Consider the following 14,992-nt stretch of genomic DNA (forward strand, 5'->3'; position numbering starts at 1 on the left):
ATTTAATATGAATGTCGCTCTCCATTTGTTAATACAAGATATACGGAAGACTGGATGTTGTGAAGATATTTATTATTTGAGATGTTAATTTGTATATCTTGTACATCGTATATCTTGTATTAACAAGTGGAGAGCGACATTCATGTCATATATATAGCCGTCCATGAGCTATTAGCTGATCGGTTTCACCGTCCATTGCACGGTTCGGTTCGGCATATATACGCTCTAGCGAAGGAAAATCTCTATCTCCTCTGTAGCTTAGTGGTCAGAGCACTCGTCCGGCAAACGAGGGACCCGGGTTCGACTCCCGGTAGAGGCAGAGATGAGTTTTTTCCTTCCTTAAAAAATTAACATCTCAAATAATAAATATCTTCACAACATCCATTCTTCCGTATATCTTGTATTTGATTTAATGTTTAGGCCCTAATAACAACTAAAATGACTTGCTAAAAACATTTTATATGGCAAAAATTTCATTTTTCATAATGTGGGATTTTCTCTTTTTCACATATAAAGGGATTTTCCATCGTTTTTTTCCAGTGATCAAGATTACGAGTTAAAACGTCGTATAAATGTATAAGTCGAATAACTGAGAAAAAAAGTCTTCTTCCCACCAGAGATATACAAAATATTAAAATTTGCAATGCATTTGATGGCATCTCCGATTCAATCATACTTGCGGGGAACAAAATTAAATCGCATTTCAAATTACTTTGAAAAAAAAAAAACTTTGCAGAAAAGTACTTTTAAGACAACACACTATCATAAAAAAATTGCAACAAAATCTTCTCGACGAAAATTTCCCATCTTTGACTCATGTTTTGGCGGTAGATGATTTGCAACCAGCAGCTTGGTCTTTGATTTCATTTCTCTGCTTTATAACTTTATAATCATTGTCGAAGCTGACGCAGGGATATTCAACTGCTTTGCACAAGATCAAACTCAGTCATTTAATTTATTATTCTTGTCGAATTATTCCAAAATTTCCAGGTTCTTTTTAGAGAAAGCAATTTTCGTTTTCTACACTTCACGAACGGCGGATTTGACGTCGGCAGCAAGCAAAGCACCACAAGGAAAGAAAGTTCTACTAGAAATCATCGAAAGAACTTACTGTTTGAGTGTGTATCGTAAAGGCCGTCTTAAGAGCATCATGGACCACCAAGCCAATTGGTTTTTCTTAGGCCCTACCTGGAAAAACTCAGTTCAAAAATTCCAGTTAGTTCTCATTTTTATGAGGCATCTCTTCTCTTGAGACTCACGGATCGTGCCCAGGTGGGCCCATGCGTTAAGACGGCACTGTGTATAGTATATACCTCTTATTGGCAGACGTGTGCTCTCGAATGCTTACATTGCACTTCCAACCCTCTTGGGATAACGCTCAATACATTTATTTATTTAATATACAAACCTGTGTAAAGCCAGTAGGCTCTAACTTCACAGGTGCACAATTCAAACAGTCAATAAAAGTTAGAAAGAACAGCAACAAAATCAGTAAAAACAATAAAAATATTACACCCAAACGCAAACAAAGGGGAAAAACGAGATCTTGTAATAATCTGTTCCATACTCTTCCAACAATGTTAATTGTATGTATTAATTATGCTTATTTATTAATTGAATGATTATAATCATCAAATTAATATATGCTTATTTATTGCTTATTTTTTTACGAATAGACAATAAATAAGCGCATATACACCAATAAAACTCAATATCATGAACTAAAATGCATTGCAGCTTAAAAATGATGAGAGATTAACAAAATATGTGATATGTGGATGAATATACGAGAGAGAGAGAGAGAGAGAGAGCTCTGGTGATAATCTGTTCCATACTCTTCCAACGCGGCATCGGAAGTTGAAAAAATTAGCATTATTCCTGGCAGTTGGAATTTTAATTTGAAATGGATGTCTTCTCGGTGATGGTGAGGCGATGATTTCAAAAAATAGAGTTGACTGATCCGTATTGGCTAAGGGACTATTCGGCACTGTTTCGGGCAATCTCTGCTCATCGCTGCGATTTAATCAAGCTGGTCCTATGGGACAATAAGCCTCCCACTATGACGTCCGCAAACCATTATGATGAGTCTGAATCAACACTTGGGCAAATGAAACCGAAGCTGCAAGAGTTTGAGCGGTGGATTCCGATTAAATTTATTTTATCGATGGATTCACAGAGGGCCGGGGTCTTGATAAAGCAGAAATATTCGATTTTCGACCTTTGAAAACCAAACACATTCCGCTTCCCATCTCATTGAGATATCGAAGCGTTCCTGGAGGATGGGTGTGTCTGGAAATTTTATTAAACATTTTCAGAATAATAAATAAATAAAAATATTACATATAGATTGCACATATAATCAATGTTCGTCAATGGATGTATCATATTATACGGAGGAAGAAATTAAAGAACTCCGAAAGGTATAACCGCCAGATCACGCTCATCTTATAGTAAAGAGTTGATTTGAATAATCGTAGCATCGCCAAGACTAATTAAGATTGATTGTCTCTGAAATGTAATCACTATTTATATATATTGATTAGACATTCGTCAGTACAAAATATCGATAGGCGCAACGTCGCTTGGCTCTCAGTAGATGAGTTTCAGCGACGAGGCCGCAGATCGTATATTCTAGTAGGGTCCGGGCGAAAGCACCTAGCTGGTACATAATCGTCAACAGCACCTCGTTTACGCTTCGTGCCAACCCATTTGGTATGGATATGATGAAGATTTATAAATCTGATCATATTGATGAAAATTGAAGAAATAATTTGAGTAAGGCTTTCTAGTTTACTGAAAAGCTCCTCAATGTTCAGAAAATTATTTACGATGCGATTGGATAAACTATTAAACTCCTGACCAGCAGATGAAAAATTGGCGCTTGCACTCGCAATTCTAGAATGGCTAACATATGAATAATAATTTCGAGCTGCTGATTACGACGGCTCTGACGGCGTTAAATACAACCAGCATTGTTTGCTTACACCACCATGTTCGTGGGCGGCTCAATTAGAATTCAAGAAAATTCAGAAACGAAATACAGTTATGGGCCCTATTAAAACAAAAATGCAATAAACTGGGCATTCACCACTTTCGATAAGAGAAAATAACAAAATTCCCTCGGACAACGCCAATAAATATGAAAAATACTCTGTGACTTGAAGAGTTCTAAGTTACACGTCAAGTACCACGGATCGATCGCAGCAAAAACAAAAATCCCAGAAGCATTGAGAGAAAAATAAATCTGAAAGTATGGTCTTCAAAACCCTTGACGCCTACTACTTTGAGGCTCTTCATGTCTGCGTATTCTGAGAAATAAGAATACGCACTCTAAATGGCCATCAGCCTGGCTATTTTCGTGTACTTCAGCAATCAACCTACACGCTGTGCGGTCGTGTGGGTATCGTGCTGGACTCGTCCTGACGATCGGCTGAAGTTTGTTTTCTGGTTTTCCAGCTTCAAGGTTCGAATGAGCCGCGATCTCCCATTTCAAAAATTCTCCACTCAGAGAGCAGGTAGACCTGCAACACTATACTGACAAACAGTGGCGTCGGAGCCGGGGGTGCTGTGGGTGCTCGAGCACCCACGGAAGTTTGTAAAACAGGTCCGAGCACCCACAGAATTGATTCAGAAATCGAAATTTCCTACATAGAACTCAAGACGAGCACCCACAGGTTCGAAACACTTCCGACGCCCCTGCTGACAAAACATGAAAATTTAAACATTTCCATCTTAACGTCAAGAAATGGAAGCCATATGGCAGCATGAACACGAAACAAGCGCAACTCGACAACATAAATACGTTAGGGCCAAGCATACACTCAGAACACACATTCCGGCATGTGACGATTCGTTAGAAATTCCGTACAGGAATGTGTACGAAGTGCATGTTCGGTTAAGTGGCAGTAGTAGGAGCAATCAACCTAAAATTTACGGCTTTCGCGGTGGCATTATGTAAGAAGAACTGTTGCAGCAACGTGTTTTCACTGCGTACAAAAATTTCGCGCATTTCATGGACGATAAATGACGATTTTTCAAACGATTCGGAGTTTGAGTCGAAGTGAAAACGTCGAATAAATGGATTATTTTGTCATTAAAACGTATAGGAACCAATTGCGACCGAAGCCAAAGGTCGTATAAACGTGAAAATCGTATAACTGAGTGACGTATAAACGAGGTTCCACTGCAATATTTTTTATGAATGGAAAATATTGTGAGCGTGTTTATGTGATTTGGGTATTTATTATTTTGAGTTACATTCCCGACGGGGCATATAAAGTTTGGGGAATTTATTCAGCCCTAGTCCGTAGCCATTTTATTGGCACATTGGGTCCGGAGAAACAAAACCAACAAAATACCGTGCCAACAAAAGGTATTTTGTTGGCGCAAAGTGTGCACAAAGGGTCGTGGAAGGTTAAGAACCCCTATATATCTCATAGATTTCCAAGAGTCACAAGGAAGCCGTATTGTTTCACGTTGAGAACTTAACGTGTATATCATAAAAATAAATATACCCTTATATATATTTATTTGAGATACAAAGATCGAAAATCTTCATCGAATTGTGATGACGTTGATGTTTTACAAAGATAAAAAGAATATCTCCAAGAGTTGCAACCTATTTTGCATAACCATTAGGTGAAAATAGTTAAAGACAACGAACCTCCAGGAAGTGCAGATTTTAGTGGACCAAGGTTTGTGTACTTAATGCCTGGTAATTGACCTGGGAGGCCTTCGCCCATTGGTTTATTGTGCAAATGTGTCGGAGATTCACATTCTGCAAATAAAGGAACTCAATCAATTTTGATACGAAATCAATACATTAAACAACAAAATTTCAAAAATTTTCTGCTTCCGAGATGAAAATAGTCATTTCTTAAATAATTTAATGTGCTGAATACGAATATCACAAAGGAAAGGCTGAAATGGCTATGGTTTTTTTTTGTAATGTATATGGATTATGGGGAAAAAAATATATGTACTACAACATGTAAATACAGGAAGGGCAAAAAGTCCGTGGAAAATTTTAAAATTCATAAACATCGGGAAAACAACCGATATGAAAACGGTTTGCAGGGCTAGCATCGAGTGGTAACGGGAATTTTTTTTAAGACAGGAAAACACCCCTAAAAACAGCCGATAGGTGGCGCTGACGTACACAAGTCAAAGAACGGATACGGAAATAATGAACAGAATGCCTTCAAATTGTTTATCCCAGCAGTGTTTCCTCCCATGGAGGAAAGAATAACAGGAGGTGACATCAGGAACGAAAATTGAAGCCGTTGTGGCAACCCTATGGGCTGACGAGTAAGCCCAAACAAACCGCTCTTTTCCCTATACTTAACATGTGTTTTGCCGGATCGAATTCTTTTAAAATATTAATAACTAAATAAATTTAAGCACCATGACCATTTAATGCGTCTTCAGGTAATCTACATGATCTAATAAAGGGGGAAAATAAAATCTTATCCTTGTATAAGGGGTTGTTATATTTTAAATTTATTTTTGAAAAAGGGGAAGATCACTTTTCACTCTCGATTCGGCATAAGTTTTTAGTTCAGTGCCTTCAATTTATTTTAAAAATTCGATGTATGACATTAATGTCTATGGGAATATGATTAATTAAAATAATATGAAGCTGCAATAAAATGCAATTTCATAATTTTTTTCTTTTAACTGTTTATCTTGCCTTTTTGTTTCGTTCATCATTATGATAGATCCGGGACATTTCGAAAGTGTTTCAGGCCACTCGTTTTAAGCTTTACATGAGGAATTTTGATTTCTGAATCAGTTCTGAGGTGCTCGAGCACCTTCTGACAGGGCCGTAGCTAGGATTTTTGCCTCCCGGGGCAAACATGATTCAGCCGTCCGGGGCAGACAGCATTTTGCCGCCCCCGTGCCTCAAAGTACTGGAAGTGCTCGTACGTCGTCCGCCACTGTGTATTTATGGTTTTGCTGTCTGTAAGCTGTACAAATTTCTCCACCCTTCTTCCGTTCCATTCTCATATTCTTGAATACGTATTGCTGGAAATATATGTCGCCCATCCGAACTTTCCGCTATGTGGATGTATTGAGAAAAAAATATTAAAAAATTAAAAGACTTTTTTTACGAGCCGCGATAAGTCATCTCTCTGGCCTATAGTATTTAGGAAAATAATCACTTGGGCTGGTTTTTTTTTCTCTTCATTTTGTACCAATTACTTTGCTTTTAAAGTGGTATGTGTACGAAAATTTGACAAAAAAGTTTCGAATTGAATTTGGAATCTAAAATTGTGTCTGTGTTCGAGTTTTTGCCTGGAATGGAGAAATATTTCTACAATATTTTAATATAAACAGCTGAAAGGCATTATATATGCTAATGTTTTGCATATATAATGTTTTTTGCAAAAAAAGTCAGATTTTTTCAAACACCGCTTGTTCAAGTGTCTTTAAACATTGTATTTCTCTCAGCACTGAGGTGTTACATACTTTGGCATAATTTTTTTAAAATTAAAATGCCGAGAAGAAATTTTGTGGCACAAAATATAGGTAAATTTTGGTTATTTTTGCATAAGGTTTCATGTTGTTGAAGTTAATATTCGAAAACGAGTAACAACTAAAATTGAAAAAGCTCACGTTCAATTGTATAAATATATCCACAGAATTTGAGGGGGAAAAATCGAGTTCCTAAAGTGAATAGTATATTTTTAAATGATTTTTAAAAACGGGGATGTTTCTCATAGGAAAGCATGGGAAGCCACGGTTTGTTTGGGCTTACTTGGTCCCTTTAATAGAGCAATCACTGGCTTCATCTGGCAACCCACATTCCCCATGCTTTCTCAACAGAGGCGCTGGTCGCGTCACCTCCTGTTATTCTTTCCTCCATGGTTTCCTCCACATGAACACCATCACCACAGGGGATAACACATTACAGGCGAGTCACAAATCCAGCAACTCCCGCAATGTGTAATCTCCTGCGATGGTTGTCATGCGGAACACATACTACCGTAATAAATAGGCTGACCATATTTCCTCAAGAGAAATACGGGACACTGGGATTCAAAATACGGGACATCGCCAATTATTGCCAAAAAAGCCTCCAAAACCAAACAAAGTTGCCAAATATTGTAAAAATTTAAAAAAAATCAAAATGGCGGGAAATGAACTATTACTGCAAATTGAAGTGAATTAAAATGAATTCCACGAAGAAAAACGTTCACCAAGACGAATGTGGAAGATTAATATTCTCTTTTATAGTTGTAATTATCATAAAATAATTTGTGAGTTGAAAAGGAATGTCAATCTTTGACTTCAATAAAGAGTAAAATTCAAGTAGGCTTCGTGTAAAATACGGGAAAAACCGGGACACTTTTGCCAAAAAGTCGGGATGACCAAAAAAAACCAGAAAATACCGGGACTGTCCCGGGAAATACGGGACGTATGGTCACCCTAGTAATATACGATTTGGATACGGGACGTATGGTCACCCTAGTAATATACGATTTGGATACGGGACGTATGGTCACCCTAGTAATATACGATTTGGAGCCATTCTGTTTGTTATTTGCGTAATTTTTCTTTGACTTATGTAATCAACAACACCTATCCGGTGTTTTCTGAGGGCTTTTTTTCCTGTCAAAAAAATTTCCGTGGCCAGGCGATGCTAACTCTACAAACCGTTTTTTATTTCGGTTGTTTTTTCGTCCCAGCCTCCTAGGAGGTGAAGAGAGTGAAGTTATTGCACAACAGCTCTGGGCATGAGCGGTCATTAATGAACCAATCTATCTGAATGTGAATCTACTTTGTGTTTATAATTATATTTCTTAACGGAAAAAAGCTTAACACAAACATATTTTGGAGGTCTCTTGCAGATTATTTCACACAAGAAACTAAAAATTTCTAAAGCCGATATTACACTATAAAGGTTTGATAAAAGAACTTTCATAAAACTTGAAAAATTCAACCAATAAGCGCATTTGTTACATTCGAGCAAATGCAACCGGTGATCTTATTGGTGGAATTTTTCAAATTTTATCAAAGAGCTTTTACAGAAGTTTTATAGTGGGCCTTTTATTCTGGCCTAAGAAATGTGCAAAATAAGAGTACATTTTATTGGGGGCCCCGTTTGACTCAGGGGCGTCACTTCGGTTTCCCCAGCTTAGTTACGGCCCTGTATGAAAATTTTATATAATCTTGGTAATGTCTCGATCAAATGTTCGCCGTGATCATCACTGACGTCCCCGCAGTTATTAGGGAAGAAATTCAAATGGGAGTCAAGAAAGTTAATATTTAACGACATATTGCAGCCGAAATCATGGTGGTTCCCAACTTCGAGGCGCAAATGCGAACCGATCTACATATTAAAATGTCTCACCACAGAGAGCAACAGGCCTACGACGATGAATTATTCAATCACTGCACTTTACTCCTAGTTACAAAATCTGGTGGCAGATGGCAGCACTACACATATATAATAAGCATTACACAGAAACAAACTTCACGCCAGGTTTCTCTACACGTACACGCAAGTTCCAACATGTATCGATTCGTGAGGTTCCGCAGAGGAATATGGACGAGGTGCGTGTGTGGTTTAGCGGTAGCCGAAATCATGAAACAAAGCGAACATATCCTCGACCTGTTCCTTGTACTTTTCGACCTTCACATTCCCCAAGAAGTTTTGAGACACTTGACAGAACGCATTTCAAACCTGTTTTCCTCTACTTTGAAGAACTTTCTCAAACTTGGGATTATCTGAAGAGCTGTTTAATCTGAATCCTCACAGAAACACCTTCTTCATTTTTGGCTTCACTGAGATGGGGGATATTTCAGACAGGTACTTCAATGCTAATCACCTCGTCTGCTTGATCAGAAATTTATATATTAACCAAGAGGCAAGTGTAAGTACAAACTACGGCTTAACTGAATGGTTTTGAATTGAAAAAGGGGTTCGACAAGGGTGAATCATTTCCGCAAACGTATTTACTCTCTATGTAGAATATATAATGAGAGCATCCGATTTAGTGGAATTAGAGGTGGGTGTTAAAATTGGGGGAAGAGTGATCAACAACCTTAGATATGCTGATGGCAGAATCTGAAGAAAACCTGAAGAACACACATTATATCAAGAGTAAAAACAGAAAGTGAGAAGCTTGGACTCTACCTAAATACGAAAAAAACAAAGATCATGACTACAGAGATATTCACAGTTTTCAACTAGATAGCGAAAGTTTTGAGATTGTGGACAGATTTGATTTCCTACGATCAAGAATTGTAAAAGAGGGAACTTGCACAGAAGAAATAGAAAGATGAGTAGTTCTGGGTAAAGCAGCCATGAGAAAGCTTAATATAATGATGAAAGACAAAGATGTATCAATGAAAACAAAAATTATAATTATAAATGCGTTGGTCTTTCCTGTCTTTATGTATGGATGTGAGAGCTGGACACTACGGAAAGCAGATAAGAAAATAATTGATTCCTTCGAACTTTGGTGCTGGAGGAGGATGCTGAGAATTCCATGGACAACTAAAAGGACTAACAAATCGGTTACCGAAGAAGTCAAGGTTGACTATACTCTAGAAGCAACGGTCATTAAACAGAAACTCTCTTATTTGGGCCATGTAATGCGCACAGAAGGCTCACGAGACAAAATGGTAATGCTTGGAAGAATGGAGGGAACGAGAGGAAGAGGCAGACCAAGCACCAGATGGATAGAATAAGTATTGCAAAGCACTAGAATGAAGCTAGCACAGCTGAGCCATGCTGTGAATGACAGACCAGCTTGGAGAGCCATGATCTATAGAGTCAGCAAGAGTCGAAATCGACTCGATAGTTCCTAACAACAACAACAACACTTGAATGCTAGTCCATTCTTTTCTGGGGCTTTTATCAAGATTTTGATAAGGCCGAACTGGATGTGTAAAGAACGAATGATTTTGTGATGTTCTACCAATGGCGGGTGCTGTGCATTCATTTCTCCAGACTTAAAACATGCTCTCGCAGGCCAGTTTTTCTTGATGTTGTGCAAATCAATTGCTCTGCTATCCCATAAATAAAGAAAACAGCCGTTGTACTTTGTATATCCATGCTGCAAACCCATCAACAAAGACACTACCTTCAGGTCAGAACAGATCTGCCGGCCATACTTGCTGTAGTTAATCCTCCCCAATAACAGTTTTAGATTGCCGTATGTCTCTTCCATGTTGACAGCATGTCCGATAGGTATTGATGGAAGCTGGTTGTCTGTATGCAGCAAAGCCGCCTTGAGACTCAGTTTTTTCGCGTCTCTTAACAGCCGCCATTCATGGGGCTCATGTTCAATGCCGAGTTTCTGTAATAGGTCATCAGTATCGCAGCAGAACACAAGGCTTTCATCTTTTCAAAGAAATATTCGAAGGATTGATGACGATGGGGTAAAATAAAGTCACTCGGACAATTTTTTCGAGAAGATTCCACTGTTGATGTCTTGAGGCCAGTAGTTCCGCTTTGCTTTTGGACAGATCCAAATCTCGAACAAGATCGTTCAGTTCATCCGTGCTAAGTTTGTAGGGAGCAGATGTTTCGTCCAAACACGAAAAATTATCATCCATAGTGCCACCGTATACTGACGTTGACGGTTTAGATATCGCGGACGCATGGCGAGCCTCCTCGTCTGAACTGATAGAAAAATCTGTAGAAGGCTCCGAGACAGGATGCAGAGCAGATGGTATGTTAGGGTACTCAACTGTCCACTTCATTTTCTTGGTGATGCCTCCAGAAACTGGTGGTACCATGCAGAAATAACAGTCATTAACATGATTGGACGGCTCCCTCTAAATCATGGGCACAGCAAATCACATTCCTTTCTTCTGCCATTAAGCCACTGTGAAATATTTACTGCACAAATATTACTAAACATACATGTAGGGCCCAGTCTTTGTCGCCTATCTTGCAACCAAAATACGTGGTCTTTAGTCTACAGATGGTCTTTCTCTGTTCAGCAAATGCCACGTCTCCGCAAATATAACAGAAATTATTAGCACTATTAACACAGTCACGAGGCATTACTACTATGGATTTTACACTGTAACAATCACTTGCGTATGCTAGATCTTCGAAAAGTGTAGACGAAATGAAAGGAACTTACTCGAGCCCGTCTCGCGTTTATAAATAAACTATTGCTTGCTCTGGCGCAATCACCTTCGGGAAGCCGCCAATAAAAACTTGGTCTATATCACCCAATAACTTATTTGTGTGAAGGGATGATGCAACAAAAATAATTTTAAAATACGACATACTACTGACGGCAAAATACTGCGATAATGATTTTTCTCTCCTTTTTTTAAATATTTTTATCGAGGAAATGAAATGAAAAAGAAAACGATTTTTTGTGTGTTTAGTACTTTCATATTCTTATATTCGAAAATTGAGAAATTTATTGAATTTCAAAGAAAACAAACTATATATATATAGAGTTATTTATCCGAAAATATATGTGTGTGCGTGATGTCACTTCACTCTCAACTGTTCATTCTCAACTGTTTCGACAGCAGGCTGATGTAAAGATCAATTCCGCAAAGAAAATTCAACTGCTTCTGCGGGTAGAGTGACATCTTCGGATAAGTCGCCATCTGGTGGCAATGTCAGCAAATGTGACCTTTGGCCTGAGTCAAGTCTGACCGTCCATGTACGGTCCCATTCAGTGGACCCGAGCTTGAAGAAAAGAGGTTCGTTGCCTTTCGAGCGTAGTGCTCTAGCGCATTTTCCCGGCAAAATGAGACGACGTGGGTTTGATTCCCGCAGAGACCGCGGAACACATTCCCACACAGCCAGCTGTCGAAACATAGGCGGAGATAGACTTGGAAGTCTGGGGGGGGCACGGTCATTATGCTGGGCGGGGGGGAAAGATGATGATGATGACAATTCATATATTCATATATACGTATATACATTAGATCAGTCGACTCCACCTTTGACGCTGGGGGGCCCCCCCACGCCCTGCCCCGTATATCCGCCCATGTGTCGAAACCTTCGTAAAATTATTAATTTCAATTATAAAAAGCACCAATAACTCAATTCAAATGGTAATAATGAAAAAAAATATATATCTTACCAACTCTTATATTGAGAGCCCAGCGCGACTGCAACTGCACCAGCACGAGTGCCGCTGCAACAATGAACTTCATGGAACGGAATGCCATCTTCTCTTCTTTGAAATCAAGAATGAAACTGGAATTGGAGAAAACAAACTTTGTGCTTTAGTCATGTAATGGCATGTCCTTTTATATGATTTTCGAACCATTATGTTTGTCGCACCTGTTGTCAATGTATAACTTTCATCATAATGATTATTATCTCTAGACGCGTAAACACGAAACGATTGTTCTATTCATTTATTGATGACGATTCCCAGGAACTTCCAAAATTATTGATAAATAATAGACACGTAATCATAATAATTTGAGTTTTAACTCTTACCATATGGCAGGGGTTCTCAAAATGTACACAGCAGAGTGGTGACCATGACGAAGGTTTTCGAAAATATTTTTTGTTAAACAGCTCTGGGGAGACGGCGGAGCTTGCGGAGAAGCATTGAATAGGGGAAATGGGTTCCGGTGTGGGAAAAATTTGAGAACCGCTGCCATATGTCCGGAGAGTGTCCACAACATTTTGCTTTGTCTTCAACGCATGTTTTACTGTATTAAATATGCTCAGAAATTAGAGCTAAATCAATATGCGGTTTATGAAGGGTTTTATACAGCATAAAGCAGGTGAACACCTGAACTCTCAACTCTTACATATGGCCTGGATATATAGAGACAGAGGCGTGTGTAAATTTTGGAAGCTTCACGGAGACGTTATTCCACGCCATACATAGGATTTTAACATGGGGTTACGCACTCAATGGTCGAGATCACTATTACGTCACTAAAGGCGATGCTAAAGGGTCAAAATATTATTATATAATATTTTACAGTAAATTAATGAATCTGTTATAATGCATAAGTAATCGATTTATTTGCTGATTATGCATAATATTCAAACTTCGTTGGCATATATTTGATATATAATAAAAAAAATTATATTATTTTTACTGGTGATGCGTAACACCCAAGCGTACCTGGTTAATTAGATAAATACTTGAAATTTATCAAATGTGATGAATTTAGAACAATTTATCGTGTTTACCAACGACGCTGGGGTATAGTACATAATCGCAGTTAAAAGTGATGAATTTAGGGAGATTTATAAAACAGTCCCATATATAACCCATATTGCAAGAACCTGTATGCTATAATAGATTAAGCAGGTTTTATTCCCCCTCCCCCCTACCCCGGTACTGATAGACCCATGGTATACATAAAAAAACACATTCTTTTGACGGGTAAGACCAGATATACTTCACTTTACATCATAGAAATATCAAAGTGTTCCCGAAGGGTGGGTATGCCTGGAAGGTCTCCACGCCCAACTCCCATTCCGTGTCGACGACGCAAGCGACACTCGTACGACCTTCAATGGTCTATTTTATCTAAAAATCAATATAATATAAGCAAGGTATTTGATAATCTTGAAATCAACAACGATAAAATAAAATTTGCTCATTTCCAATCTGCAATTCTATAAGAGTTGGTAATTTTCGAATCACTGATATTATAATAGCTGATTTTCGTCAAATCGTAAGCGTTCATGCATCTCCAACAGTCTAGATACTCTAGATCATAGTTTCCCAACCTTTTTTGTCCCATCGCCCCCTTCTTCAGAAATATTTTTCGTCCATCGCTCCCCAACGCAATGTAACCCATAGGATCCTATGTTATACCCGTAGCTTCTACCGCCCCCCTGGAACATTCCATCGCCCCCAAGGGGGCGTTAACGCCCACGTTGGGAATCACTGGTCTAGATGATATACCCAAATCACAGGATAGGGGTAATGACAATATCCGGGTACTACTAAATTCGCCTGCCCGACCTGAGGTTGTACGTATGGTTGACAGCAGGCCTTGACATAGGTGTAGCTGGAGTATATGCTGGGTCCGTCTGATCTTCTAATAATACTCTTCTTTCATCGGCTTTTTTATCGTGCATATCATGCAGATTTCTTTCCAAGTAACCTATCAGCTTTTCCACTCGCTTGTAGTTCTGTGGGCTTTGCAACACTCTCCTCTTCCACACATATAGTCTCTCCACGGGCATGTCTCCAAATTGGAACTCCACTGTGTATGGGCACCGGAAGGCATAGTGCCACAGAGATCCCTCAGCGGCACCACATTTGCATTTAGCATTTGTTGAATGATGGAACAGTTCTAAATACTTAGGGAATGGCCCATGTTCAGTTAAGAGGTCTTTGCTCTAGACCAGACTTTGGAATTCACAGTACCACTCGGCGTTGGATCTTATATGCATCCTTCGTCGAACATTTGTCCCAGTCCTGTTGCCAGTGGCGTATGAGTCTTTCACGCAGAAGAAGACGGGCATATCTTCGTGGAAAAGGCAGTGTTTCAGATACTGCCAGAGTTGTGGCTTCCTTAGCCAATCTATCTGCCTTTTCATTGCCATCTACGCCTACATGCGCTTTGACCCAGCGGAGACGAATCTGCGGATTTCTACTTAGTGTCAGACGAATAGATCGTACTAGAGGATACTGCGTGCGAGGATTAAGAATTGAATATATACTGGACACACTATCAGTGCGAATGAGTGCGGGTGTGTTCAGCCCATGTGATTGCGTTTAGCAAGGTGTACACCTCCGCCTGATAAACGCTGTTTCATTGGCAATGCGTCGACTCCACTGTTCTTTGATCGACCCATCCGGTGCCACAACCACATAAGCATAACCCGTGGCATTCCCAATTTTAGACCTATCTGTGTAGATTTCCCACGGTTCTCGTACGGCTTCTGAATTCTCACTCTTGATTTTAATTTGCTTCTCAGTCAAATCAATACTGGGGTGGGCAAGCCAGTGAACGTGGCGTTCTTCGTATGAGATAGCCATGATTCCTCCAACATCAAACGAAACATCTCTCCCAAGGTGCA

The 14,992-nt window shown here is 39.1% G+C and overlaps 1 protein-coding gene and 1 non-coding gene across 3 annotated transcripts in view; one reads left to right on the forward strand and one right to left on the reverse strand.

The window, feature by feature from the left end:
* The window catches only part of LOC149082178 (venom protease-like), a 142,321-nt gene that overhangs the window by 79,283 nt on the left and 48,046 nt on the right, over positions 1 to 14,992 (reverse strand). The window lies entirely within an intron of this gene.
* On the forward strand, positions 248 to 319 carry TRNAA-GGC (transfer RNA alanine (anticodon GGC)). Its single transcript has one exon. It is a non-coding gene; the product is annotated as a tRNA-Ala (tRNA).

This window comes from Pholcus phalangioides, unplaced genomic scaffold, assembly GCF_987345545.1.
Source record: "Pholcus phalangioides strain wild (caught in Gottingen) unplaced genomic scaffold, Ppha-v1.0 ptg000009l_1, whole genome shotgun sequence".
NCBI classification, from domain to species: Eukaryota; Metazoa; Arthropoda; class Arachnida; order Araneae; family Pholcidae; genus Pholcus; species Pholcus phalangioides.